We start from the raw sequence: 13,291 nt of genomic DNA, 5'->3' as shown, positions 1-13,291 counted from the left end.
TTATTTTTAGTTTTTGGACTTGTGTCTGCTAGTTATCTAATTATTTAAGGCATTTCTAATTATTTTAGACATTATGGACGACAGACACAAAATTGTTTGTGGCGCAAGTGAAAGATCAAAACCTCTGTGTTAATCAAAATTCAGTTTCCTTTGCCCCATCTGATTGGTTTCCAATAATAGTTAAGAACAACCCAGATTGCGACAACATGTACCGAGGAAAGGAGGAGTATCTTACGAGGTCGACTCATATCTTCTTATCATCTAATATTCCGACAACCATTCAAGAGAAAATTCAATACCGGTAAGAAATTCTTCTTTTCAAATGAATGTTCAAAACCGCTAAAGTAAAAAATTAGAGGCCCCTCCACTTTTTAGGAAAAACATTTTTTTAAGGGTGATTTTAGATAACTTCATGATTATAATGTTTTTCCTTGACGCTTTTTAGGATATTCAAGGAATAATTGGAGGCTTTTTAAGAAATAGTGTGTCTGTCCAAATCCCTACGCCAGCTAACCACTAAAAACTTATCAGGCATTCATTTACTTGTCTTCCAGTTTCGCTTAGAAGCTTATTTGTTTTAAAGTTTTAAATTGATTTATCAAAGTCGACCTCCAGAAAAACCTTCTTTAGGCCAAAAAGATGGCTATTTAAGAACAGAAACGAGTTTTTCATTCAAATTTAAAAAATTGATAACTTCTCACTGTTTTTCAGGGTTTCGAGATTTTTGGAGACTAGACAGGAGCGAGCATTCCAGATATACATTGAATTTCAGCATTACCGAATAAATCAGACATCCGCGAGTATTCCCCCGCAACCAATCGTTATGTCCTTTTTGACGCCGATTTTCCGGGTCTGGTTCATCGGAACGGCACTCTCAATCGTAATTTTTTGCTTCGAAATATCTCATTAACATTTTATGGGAATCAAAAAGAAAAAGGAATGCTATTGCAACAAGAAACCCAGCGTTTGGGTTGGAACGCTTGTAATTAAATTTTCCACTGTCGCTTCACCAGCACGATTTCCCAGCAACCTTAAAGAAGTTTTAGACAGTATTTATCTGTATTTATAAATCTTTATACTGTATTTCTCTGTAATTATAAAACTTTATACTGTGTTTATCTGTATTTATAAGACTTTATACTGTATTTCTAAAACTTTATACTATATTTCTAAAACTTAATATTTTATTTCTCTGTATTTATAAGACTTTATACTGTATTTCTAAAACTTTATACTATATTTCTAAAACTTAATATTTTATTTCTCTGTATTTATAAAACTATACAGTTACAAGGAAACGTATTGTCAATAATTAACTTAAGCAATTGAGATCTTAAAACTTAGTATAAAAGTAGGAAAGCTTACTTCTACCAAAACATGGTAAATGTGGTACCATTGACTAGACACTCTGGGAAGCCCATAACTGGAAAAGATTTCTGTCAACAATTAGCCTTTTCAGTTTACATAGAGCCACTTAGTGGCAAATGCTAGAAGCTCATGAACTGCTGGATTTTCGTCTGCTAAGCAGACGATTTTCCAATAAAGCGTCTGCTTAGCAGATGAAAATCCAGCAGTTTATGAGCTTCTTACATTTGCCACTACGTGGATCTATGTAAACTGAAATGGCTAATTCAATGCTTCGGCTTGAAGTAGTCAACTTGGTATGAAATGCTTCTATACAGCTAGAATATATATCTAAAAATACGAAGATAATTTTATTTTCATAGGGACCAAGGTAATCTATGTGAACCCTTTGCATTGGGCGAGTCTTCTCTGGCCAATTGGATGTACATTTCTCTGGCATGGCTGCAGTTTCTGGACATTTTGTGCATGCAGCCACAATGGGTCCTATTTCCTTGTCCATAGCTGGCCACCAAACAGTTGACCTTCCTAATCTCTTTGTCTTCGTGATTCCAAAATGCAATTCACGAAGTTTTTTGAGAACAGTACTTCTCTAGATCTGTGGAATAAATATTCGATTGTTCCATAGGATTATATCATTTCATATATATAGTTCTAAGCGTCTAGTGGCAAACGGTTGGATTACTTCCGGGACCTTTTGAGTCCAAGTGTCCTTGATATATTGCAGGAGGTGTAATATGTTTGGATCGGCTTCTATCGCATTCCGGATGTCAGCGCATGTAACTGGACCGGTTTCCAATGACTACAACGACAATACGTTCTCTTGCGGCTGTAAAAAAAGATCTGCTTCACTCGGAATTCGCAATCTGCTAATTGCGTCGGCATTTTTATTACTTTTTCCAGATCAATATTTATTATCATAGTTGTACGCTCCAAGGGTAACGGTCCATGTCTGAATACGTGAAGCAGTTGTCGTCAGAAACTGTTTATGTGGAGATAGAAGAACGGTTAATGGATTACGATCAGCTAAGAAAGTGAAATGCCGGCCCAGAATATATTCCTGGAACCGCGATACGCTAAAAACTTATGCCAAGGCTTCCTTCTCAATTTGGCTGTAATTCTTCTCCGATTTTGTTAAGGTTCGTGATGCAAAACTAACTGGTCTATCATTTTCATCAGGCTATATATGAGACAATACGGCGCCCAGTCGAATCGGCGATGCGTCGCAGCAGAGCGTGATGTTCAATTCTCAAGGACGATATGGCTTCTTGTTCTTGCAGCACCTGGAAAAATTTCCATATACTGGGGTGATGACATGACATGTAAGATAGCATTCCTCGATGCCAACCTTTGACCGCGTTGTTAATTTTGTTTTCGCCTGCCATTTCTGTGTCGTAATGATTCCATTGCTCAGAGGGATACCTTGGTGCTGCTCTTAATCTGTGTGCTCGTAGCCTGCCAATGAAATTATGTTCGAAGTAATTAAGCACCGGTTCCAGGCTCTCAGGCAGGTTTTCAACAAGGGCTTCAATCCAGTAATTACATATTCCTAAGGTACTAAGGACAAGGCAGGGATCATTTGGCATTTTATAGAAAAGTCTGCATAGTTGACGTACCTTTGTTGTAAACCTTCCCTTGTATTCTACGGTACACACATTGTGAAAGATGAAAAAAAAACCTTTGGTTTTTGTTCTTGGATAAACGTCTTTGAAGGCATATGCCTAAGCTTTCTCAAAATCTGCCATAATCGTCCTAGGATTTCCAGCTGGGCAGATTTCTTTAACTTTTTTAATTACCCGTAAATATTGTTCTATGGTTTTACTAGTCACCAGTACATAAATGGAAGGAATGACTGACCCATTAATTTCTTTCGTGGATGGAAAACAGCTGAAAGAAAATCCCTCACCCGATTTTGAATGTTCCATCAGTTCGTTAAGAATAAGACGATGGAAGTTGGGCTCTGGAGGGTTCTGTCATTTGCGCAACTACGCTTCCGAGGATTTCCTTGTTACATGAGTCGGTACTTTTCGCCAGGCATTTCACCTCGTTGTATGCAAACTTAGATTCGACCAAGGCTACGGTGGCAACGTGTGTGTGCTCATTTAAAAGTTGAACAATTTTATTTCCAATTGTGTGGGCCCTTGCTTTGCAATGTCCTTTATTTACGCACTGCCAGAAACCTATGAACAATATAAAATTGTAACTATTATATTAGATCATTATGATGATACTCGAAGTTGTCATTGTCAACGAGCTTTTTTCCACCTCTCAAACTCTCCAGAAACATCGCCATATTTGATGAATATCACAGTTGAGGCTACAACTTATATATAAATAAAAAAAAACATTTCTAGTAAAAAAAATAAGATGAGATATTCCATAAAAAATACAAAACAAATTCTATTAAAAAAGATAAGATATTCAACAACCAAGTTCCTTATTTAAATAAAAAATAAATAAAATGCCCGAGCACCGAAATATACGTCTTCCATTCATTTGTAATGACCAATGTGACCAGATAAATTGGTAATAGATCTTTTAGTGAACGGCGAAACGCAGCCAAGGCCGTAATAGTTTTAGTTCGCCGCCAAATCAAATCTTATTAAAAAAAAATTCTGATTTTTTAATATTGGTTGTAACTTTTGAAATCGATCTTTACAATTTTCAATAATAAAATTGCGATTTCTAATTTTAACCAAACATTTTATGGGAAATAATGGGCCAACACCAAAATATCCAGACTAAATTTTCCACACTCAAGAGCATTGAACGTTAGATGTTTTCACACATGAGAGTACTCCGAAGGTAATTGAACTTTTATCTTCATAATATGCAAATTTATTAAGTTAATTTAAAAATTATCTTGATTTAGTCTAGAAACATAAGGACATACAACAAAATAAATCGCCAAGCTGACTCAATTACAGAAAACCAATTTGAAAATATCTATCAATGTCTGGATATAGAAGAAGGTCTCGATCTGAATTTTGTTGAGGGTGAAGTGTAAATATCGTGTGAACAAGAAATTGATTTAGAAGTTATCTTAATAAATGTTACTTCCACTGAAGACGAAAATTTTGATATCTTTGATCATAACTATTCCAAAAAGCCTGACTTCAACGTTGAAAATTGTTTTGATTTCTTTAGTAGTCAGCCACTTCGACGAATCTGGGCTTTAGCATTTACCATGGAAGGTCTGGAGTTATCCAAGAAAAATAGTTTAACAAACTCATAATCATGATCTTCACGATATGTAATACAGCAGTTACATCGCATAAAGACCTGCCTAATCTACGTGGTAAGATTTTTAACACCACAGATTTGTGTACCTTTTTGCAATCGCTTGAAAAATTACACGTTTGTTCCGGGAATATGGATACTAAATTATCTGAAATTGCAAGTGAGGAAAATGTAAAAACCTCCAATTTCAATTTTGTATCCAATGCTTATGACCATTAAAATTGCCAGCTTTTAACGAAAACCCATTGAGGGCGCCAAAAATTAAGGTCAAGCTTGAGAATGCTGAAGCACAGAAAAAATAAATTGAAATCAGTGAAGTGTTGTCACAAAGTGAAATTGACTAAAGAAGAGCTTGTTTCACCGCTGAAGGAAAAGAGAAGCTCTGGATATATCCTTAAAAATTTTAATCGCCTAAGACAAAAATGGGCGCTTAACATTTCCAAAAATGGAACTACTGTTTTGGATGATGTAAATGATTCATTATCAAACATTCTAGAAACTGAATTGAAAGAAAAAAGGCTGATATTTAATTTCAAAATGTGTTCAACTTTTAATGTTGAAAAATAAAAACCAACATATCCTAGTCCCAATAAATACTGTTTATTTTTATTCCATAAGAGCCCTTCGATGTAAAGGAATCCTAAACTAAACAACTTCCATCAAAAAGAACGCTTATAAGAAAAGTATACATCATTGGAAATTCACCGGGATTTAATGATGAAATTTTTGAGAAAATGGTTTAGGAATTAAATCCTCGGGATAACCCTTTACATCGAGGGGCTAACCACTCTTAGATATTCGGTACACCGGATTACGCTAAGATTAGCACTGCCAAAGGCAGGGACTTCAAAGATTACACGTAATCACATTAGTACAGTCAAAGGTACAGCTCTGTACACCGATTACGCGGAGTGATCAGCCCCTCGCTTTACATAAACAATATTACGCAATACTGATGGAAGAAATGAAAATCATAGATGATCAAGTCTTTAAACAGTCTACAGGCGATATTATTGGATTCACCCGCTTGAATCACTGCGGAGAAAAGCTGTGCGATTTGGAAACTACGGAAGCGGAAGAGCCACAGCAGTGTTCCAGAAACCCAAAATTTTGGAATAAATTCCACGAAAGATAATGTGGAAATATTTTTACATATTATGCTTCAGTACACAATAGGATTGGTTAAAATACCAGAACGGAAGCGCTGCGAACCCTGGCGGCAGAACTAGCTTCCCTGAAGGAATATCGAAAATCCACCGACTGAAATGAATAGCCCACAATCGTATTAGTCTAATTTAACAATTTGAATCTCCTAGGTGTATCCAAACACTCTCCACAGACAAAATAAAAGTGAAAAAACTTGTCCATGTTTTTTTAATAATCAGCTATCAATGTAAAAAATTCCCGCAAAACAAACAAAACTTGGGCTAGCAAACGTATAAACATACGACCTTATTTCGGTCATACTAGTTGGAAATTTTTGAAAAACGATTACATAGTTAAAAAAACTCATCTATAGCCAGAAATATTCCGAGATGATATTTGTATTAATAACGGATATTTTTTTTGCAAGTTGGTCCAACCTCCGTTGCGTAAAAACCAATTACCAATGAACTCAAAATAAAAAATATTGTTTTAAACCCTTATTAAAATATTTACATCGTTTTTAATATTTACCCAAAATTTTATTGGCGACTTCATTTTATCTTCGGAGATCTCTCATATCGGTTGGATTATCGCTTTGTAGTTCATGAAATTTTTTAGGTATCAAGTTTTTCTTTTGTAGTTATTCTGGACATTGCTCCATTATACCGTGTTTTCATTAATTGTTTGTAATTCAACAAAATTGATAACGTTATTGATTGTGTGCGATATGTTTCAATTACAAAGTCTAAATTGCAAGTTATTTTTGAAGAGAACAAGGCTAATGCAGTTACGAATTTGTTTGGATACAAAATATTATCAAATCTCTCAGAACCGCAATTAAAATGGTTAAAGCAGAGGGTTGACAAAGGAAAATATAATTATATTCGTTGGTGGAAAGGCGCTGGTGGAAAGAGAGATTGATTTAAAGAATTTCACGGTGGTTGGCTAAATAAGTCGTTTAATATTCCTGGTGATTTTGTGGCAACTTCCGAACCGTCAACTTCAGCTTGCGTAGGAAGACCTCCGATGAATTTTTCGAGTGCAAACCAACGCTGTAAACATAATCAAATAAATTAATTTACAAATGATATAGATGGAGAGCCATTAACCAAATTGATCAAGTCTTCGAAAATGGTGGCGAAAAGACGAGGTCAAATAGATTGTTCGGTTGTCTTGGGAGAATTAATTAAAAGTCCGAACAGACCTTCTCTGATTAGGTCAAGTATTGCTTAGGCAAAAACAACAACTAGCTCCGAAGAAGAAGCATTGGCGCTGATAATTTATTGAAACTTATCCGTCAACGCGTATAAAATGTTTAGACAAACTTGAATATCCCATGGCGCTTACACATATCCAAAGAACTCTGTAGACCCTTTGCAATCAACGTATCAGAAACTATGGCGTTCGTGCCATTACAAAATCTGCTAGATCACACAGCAGGAAGAATTTTGAAAATGAAAATTGAGTGTCAAATCACATGCGCCAAGAAAATAAATTTAAATACGCTTCCAGTCACTCTATCAGCTTCTTGGGGCTTCGACGGAAGCACAGGCCAGTCACAATATAAGCTGCATTTTGATAATACTTGCGAAGCCACTGACGCAGCATTATTTGTAACAACTATTATTCCCCTGAACGTGCGATCAGATATTGGTCACACACTTTGGAATAACCTAGCCCCACAATCTGTAGGCCATTGCGATTGCAATTTCTAAAATAATCGAAGGAAACGATTTTAGTTGCAAAGACTTGGGCTGACAATCAAATACACAAATTAATTCCATTTACAATGACAATGTCAGGAGTGACGATTTCCGTTAAGTACCGTCTCCATTTGACGGTTATCGATGGCAAAGTTATCAGTATTATTTCTGGAGTTTCATCTTAACAGTATTGCCCTATTTGTGGTGCTGCACCGACACAGTTTATGATATTGCACGTCAAAACTTTCAACCAAAAGACGAAAGCACATAGGAATACGGTGTAAGCCCCTAGTACGCGTGGATACGTTTCCTAAAGTTCTGCATTTGGAGTATCGCGATGTGTAGACGGACTAAGAACGTGGAGAATAAAAGGTGGGGTTAAAAATCCAATTTTCATTGAACGAAAAAGGAAAATACAAAGTTTACTGTAGAAGAAATTGGCATTATGGGTTGATTTCCCTAATCCTGGTGGAGCAGGAACGAGTAACGATGGCAATAACGCGAGTAGATCGTTTTCTTTGGGAATGTCGAAGAAAGTTCCAGCGGAGACGAGCGCATTTTTGAGATATACCATTCTGAACATGGACGTAAACGAGTTTTTTCACTCTTATTTCGTCTGTGCAGAGAGTTTGGATATACCTAGGACTAATCAAATGGTGGACTATTCATTTCCGTCGGCGGATTTTCGATATTCCTTTAGGGAAGCTAGTTCCACCGCCACGGGTCGCAGCGCTTCCGTTATTTTGGAATTTTAACCAATAGAATTGTGTACTGAAGCATAATATGTAAAAATATTTCCACATTATCTATCGTGGAATTTAATCCAAAATTTGGGGTCTATGGAACACTGTGCACAGTTGGCTAGCCACGTACTTATACTAATGTGATGAGGCTTGACTTCAAACATTAAGTACACATTCGCTTATTTCGCAACACATGCTATAAAAGCCGATAAATTGGATTAAATAATTTCTGTAGCTACAAGAAAATTAGACGAGTGTGGTTTCAAAATACACTGCATAGTTGGTGCTCAAGTCCTATGCAATTCTAAGGCCAATGCTCTTATGCTTGAGTATGGGAACAAAGTCTCGGAAACCATAAAATAAATGGGACATTTGAATAAATGGTCCTATATCCTTAATGTCAGAAATCTTTCTGAGGGAACCAAAAAAATAAATCAAAATTTAGAGATATTGAGATCTATTGATGATTATCGTCTTCAGTTAAATTTCATTTGTAGGCCAAATTAATATTAATAATATTATTAATAATATTAATATTAATAATATTTATATCAAATTCCCTTACTTTTCACTGATTTACAAGCCCATTTTTATTCATTTCCCCTGACCTTATTAGGCCAAAATTATAAAAAATTTTGACTTCTCATTTTACTTTTATCATAAGTCATATCAGGGCTGCCATAATAAGAGTAATATTTTATGAAGTTGCCCTACTTTTTGTTGGAAAAAATTTGCTAATTTCCAAATATTTTCAGATAAATTTAAATTCCCTGTATTTTAAGAAATTCTTAATCTCCCCAACTTTATATACCTAAATTCAAATCCACTGTTTTTCCTGACCTGTAGCAACCTTGATAACTATAACCCCATTTTGTTAACTAATTTAAATTTTTCTGACAGCTTTAGCTATGTTGGAATTGATTCCATTTTTTATTCAAAAAGGAGCAAATTTTGTTTTTACAAGAAATTTTAACCAGGATTCCCTGGAACAAGAAATTGGGAGACATAGAAGGACCAATGGTTCTGCTGACAACCCCACGTTTAACCGAATTAGAGACACTGTTGGTACGCTTCATAACTTAAATGTTAAATCTTCCGTAACAAATGGTAACACAGATAATTTTTACACTGCGGAGGACTTCGGCTCAGAACAACATGCTTATTTTGTAAGACTCAAATATATATTTAGTTTTTATCATTTATTCTTGAATAAAATCATTGCACAAAATACCCTTGGTTTCATAAACTAACATTCTGTAATGCTTTCCTTAACCTTTTTTTAGGGTTTTCTTGGTTTTTACTTTGGTTACGCTCGTAATTTTTCTGTTTGTAGAGGTTTATAAGTTTTTTAATCTCACCATTTGCTAGTGTATTTAACAAAGTGTAAATTATAGATTAAACAGTTTTGTGAAACTGGCTCGGAAATACTAGCTTTTTACCTCTCCGAGGGGACAAAGTCCCCTAGGAGATACAACCACCGTGTCTGTCTGTCTGTGGGTCTGTCTGTGGGTTCGCATTTTCGGGGCAAAGGGTAATCACTTCTTGGCTCACTGCGTCGAATAACCGTTTTAGCAGTTTAAAGGTTGGCAGAACCACCGTGTGACGGTAAGCGATTACGTTGAGTTTGGTTGTTGCTTTTCGTTAACGCTCACCGTCGCGGCAGTTTTAACTCAGTTTGATTTGATATTTTGTTTGTAATGTTTATGTGTTGGGTGGGTATGTTGAGTTTGAGTTGTGACGGTTGTATTTGTTGTGTTTGAGTTGTGACGGTTGTATTTGTTGTGTTTGAGTTGTGACGGTTGTATTTGTTGTGTTTGAGTTGTGACGGTTGTATTTGTTGTGTTTGAGTTGTGACGGTTGTATTTGTTGTGTTTGTGTTTTGATGTATGCGCGTTTTTTCTCCAACTTCTTCTCATGCTTGACTTTTGGGACGGATCGAGTGCTGAGTGTTATGGCAACCTCTAAACATCCAATGGCAGGGTTTCCACCAATTGTTCACGATATTCGTCTTAGTGTCAACTTACGATCGTATCGAGCGGGATTTGAACCTAAAACCTCCTTTATGACAGGTGGACGTTCTACCACAGAACCACCGATACTTATTACGCATCTTCGGAAATTATACTTTCAGATTTATCGGAAGTGTATATTACTAATTAATAGAGAATTAAATTTCGGTGTTAATTTATATAGAACGAAATTTCATGTTCGATTTAAATTTTTGCATCGAAGATATTTTAATATATCGTCTTCTCTGTTGATTAAAAACGAATGCGCCGCCCAGGTTTCAAACCCGGGCCGGGCCGTTCTGCTTGACAAGAAAATGCTTTACCACTATATGGCTAGTAATTTTTTTTAAAAACCGCTTTGGCGAAAGTCCGTTCTTTTTTTTACGCTATTATGAGTTTATTGATGTCAAATATTTCCATAATGTTGTTAACATTTATTCAATAACAGCTTTATCGAAAGTCTTTTAAGCAGTTTCAAAGTTGCTATCGTCAATTTATCCCGTACATTTTTTTAGATATGTATAGAATTTTCAAATGTGAAAATAAATTAATTTGAAGTTAAATTATTTTCAAAAGTGAAAATAAATTAAACAGAAGTTAAATTCGATCGCCGTCAGGAATCGAACCCGGGCCACATTGTTAAGACGCGGACGTTTTACCGATGAGCCATTGACATCTACTTCCTTAAATTTGAAATACCAGTAAAACTGAAATAAAAATAAATGTAATATTTGTTTGGGTGGGAAGATTATTAACACCCTACGAAGATGTTTATTTAGTTTTTTCGGAAGCGTATTTAATAGAGTACGAAATTTTGGTTTAATTGAAATAGAATTGAAATTGAAATTATTGCATCGAAGAAATTATAATTTAGCGTTTTCTCTATTGATTAAAAACAAATGCGCCACCCAGGTTTCGAACCAGGCCTTTAAAGGGGTTACATCGTGGCTTAAAGCTTATCCGGTTTCATTATAATAACGTCGAAAATTCGTATTTGTGAATGGTAAGGTGTTGCGCTTCTTGATTTTCTATTTTATATTGCTTGGTTTTGAATTAATTTATTACTCGACTGCGTAATAATATTTTTCTATGAGCTATTTTGATCCCGAAGTCTGATTGATTGGGATATTATTATAAATTTTTTCTATTCGTTATTTTTGCTCTGAAGCCTGATAATTTGGGATATTATAAAATATTTTTCTATTAATTATTTTTGCTCTGCTCTGGTCTGATTGATTGGGTTGTTATTATATATTTTTCTATTGGTCGTTTTGGCTCCAAAGTTTGGTCGATTGGGTTTTTGTATTTTAACATCGCTGAGAGAATCCGCAGCGGTCAGACCATTGACTTTTATGCTCATCTAATAAGCCTCTTTACCTCTATATAGATTATTCTGAAGGCGTCATAACCCATTACGGAGTGAATCTGCATATCAGCTGAGATTGCTGCTGTGTTTTCACCCGCTCAAGCCTTTGCCAAAAGCAAGAAGAGAAGGAAGTAGGAAAGGAAAAATTAAAATCTTAACTACGATATACCCAATCCACGGAACTCAAAAAAATCTATAAAAAATAGAAAAAACCTATCAAGTTTGCAGCCAACGTTATCTAATCTTCAAATACAAAGTGCATCAACTACGAACTAACTTCGAGACCGGTACAACACTAAACTACCACATCGCTGAGAGAATCCGCAGCGGTCAGACCATTGACTTTTATGCTCATCTAATAAGCCTCTTTACCTCTATATAGGTCTGTATTTTATCATTTTGTTTCTCTTAAAATACATGTACACCCTGCGGATTCGATACAATGTCTGATAAAAGACAAACCAGACTAACTAAACCTAATGACTCGAGTGAATCCCCGCCAACTGACCCCCTAATGACAGAACTGTTAAAGATATCTAATAAATTAAATACCATGAATAATACCCTTATTGATACAAAATCCAAGGTTGACACAATCGAGATCAACCAAGACAAAATAGAGCGTAAATTAACTGACATGCAATTATCAATAGACTTAATAGCACCTTTACAAGACAAATTAGAGAAAGTCGAACATGTAATTAAAGAAAACGTGGCAGCCACCGACAAAAATCGTATGCGTATAGATAATATTGAAGTTACTTTACGTCGTAACAACCTTGTTATAAGAGGACTAGCCGATACCGAGGTTGAGTCTAGAGAAGCACTAAGTGATAAACTAAGAACTCTTTTTTATGAAAATTTAAATTACGAGATCCCAATTCGCTCAAATCAAGTGTACCGGAGGGGTCCGTTCCAAAATAACAAATGTAGACCGATAATTTTTCAATCTGATTCATACGATGTAAAGCTAAACATTCTACATAATAGCTCAAAACTCAAAGGTACTAACATATATGTTGAACATGACTTTACACCTCTCCAATCGAAAGCCAGATATGAACTTAGGACTTTTGCCAAAACTAATTACCCACAGACAAAATTCAAGTGGATTACCACGAACTCCATAATGATAGGAACGGACACCTTCAGATATGATTTTGCGGTAGAAAAAATATCAAAAAAACTCTAGAGACGATAGTCCTCTTCTTTTTTTTTTCTGCTCTCTTTTTCTTTTGTTTGTCTACAATATAGATATTTTTTTTTCTCAAAACAAGAATGATAAACATTATTGAATGTAATACCTGTAGTGCAAATGCAAACTTTCCTAATTTGTTTACAACTTGCCAAAATATAATACCAGGCTGTGCCATTGACATATTTGCAGTAGTAGAGACATGGTACTACGGGAACACCTCAGATTTTTACCCCAACTATACTTTTGCTGGCCAGGGTCGTACGACTAGAGGTGGAGGGGTTGGTTTTTATGTTAAAAAAGGAATAAATTTTGAAATTATAGATGAAGCTTGTTTTACAAAAGAACTATATGAAGCCTACACAATACGAATTGAAAACACGTACCTATGTCTGATTTACAGAACTGGTAATAATATAGCGGAATTTTTAGAAGAATTTGAAAATTTAATTGAAAAACTGGGTCCTCCCACCTCTCCTAAAATAATAACGGGTGACTTTAACATCAATGTTGGTGACACAAACTAT

This window comes from Leiobunum rupestre, chromosome 3 (genome assembly GCF_980474605.1).
Source record: "Leiobunum rupestre chromosome 3, qqLeiRupe1.1.hap1, whole genome shotgun sequence".
Lineage (NCBI taxonomy): Eukaryota > Metazoa > Arthropoda > Arachnida > Opiliones > Sclerosomatidae > Leiobunum > Leiobunum rupestre.
Note: the sequence above shows the minus strand (reverse complement) of the source record.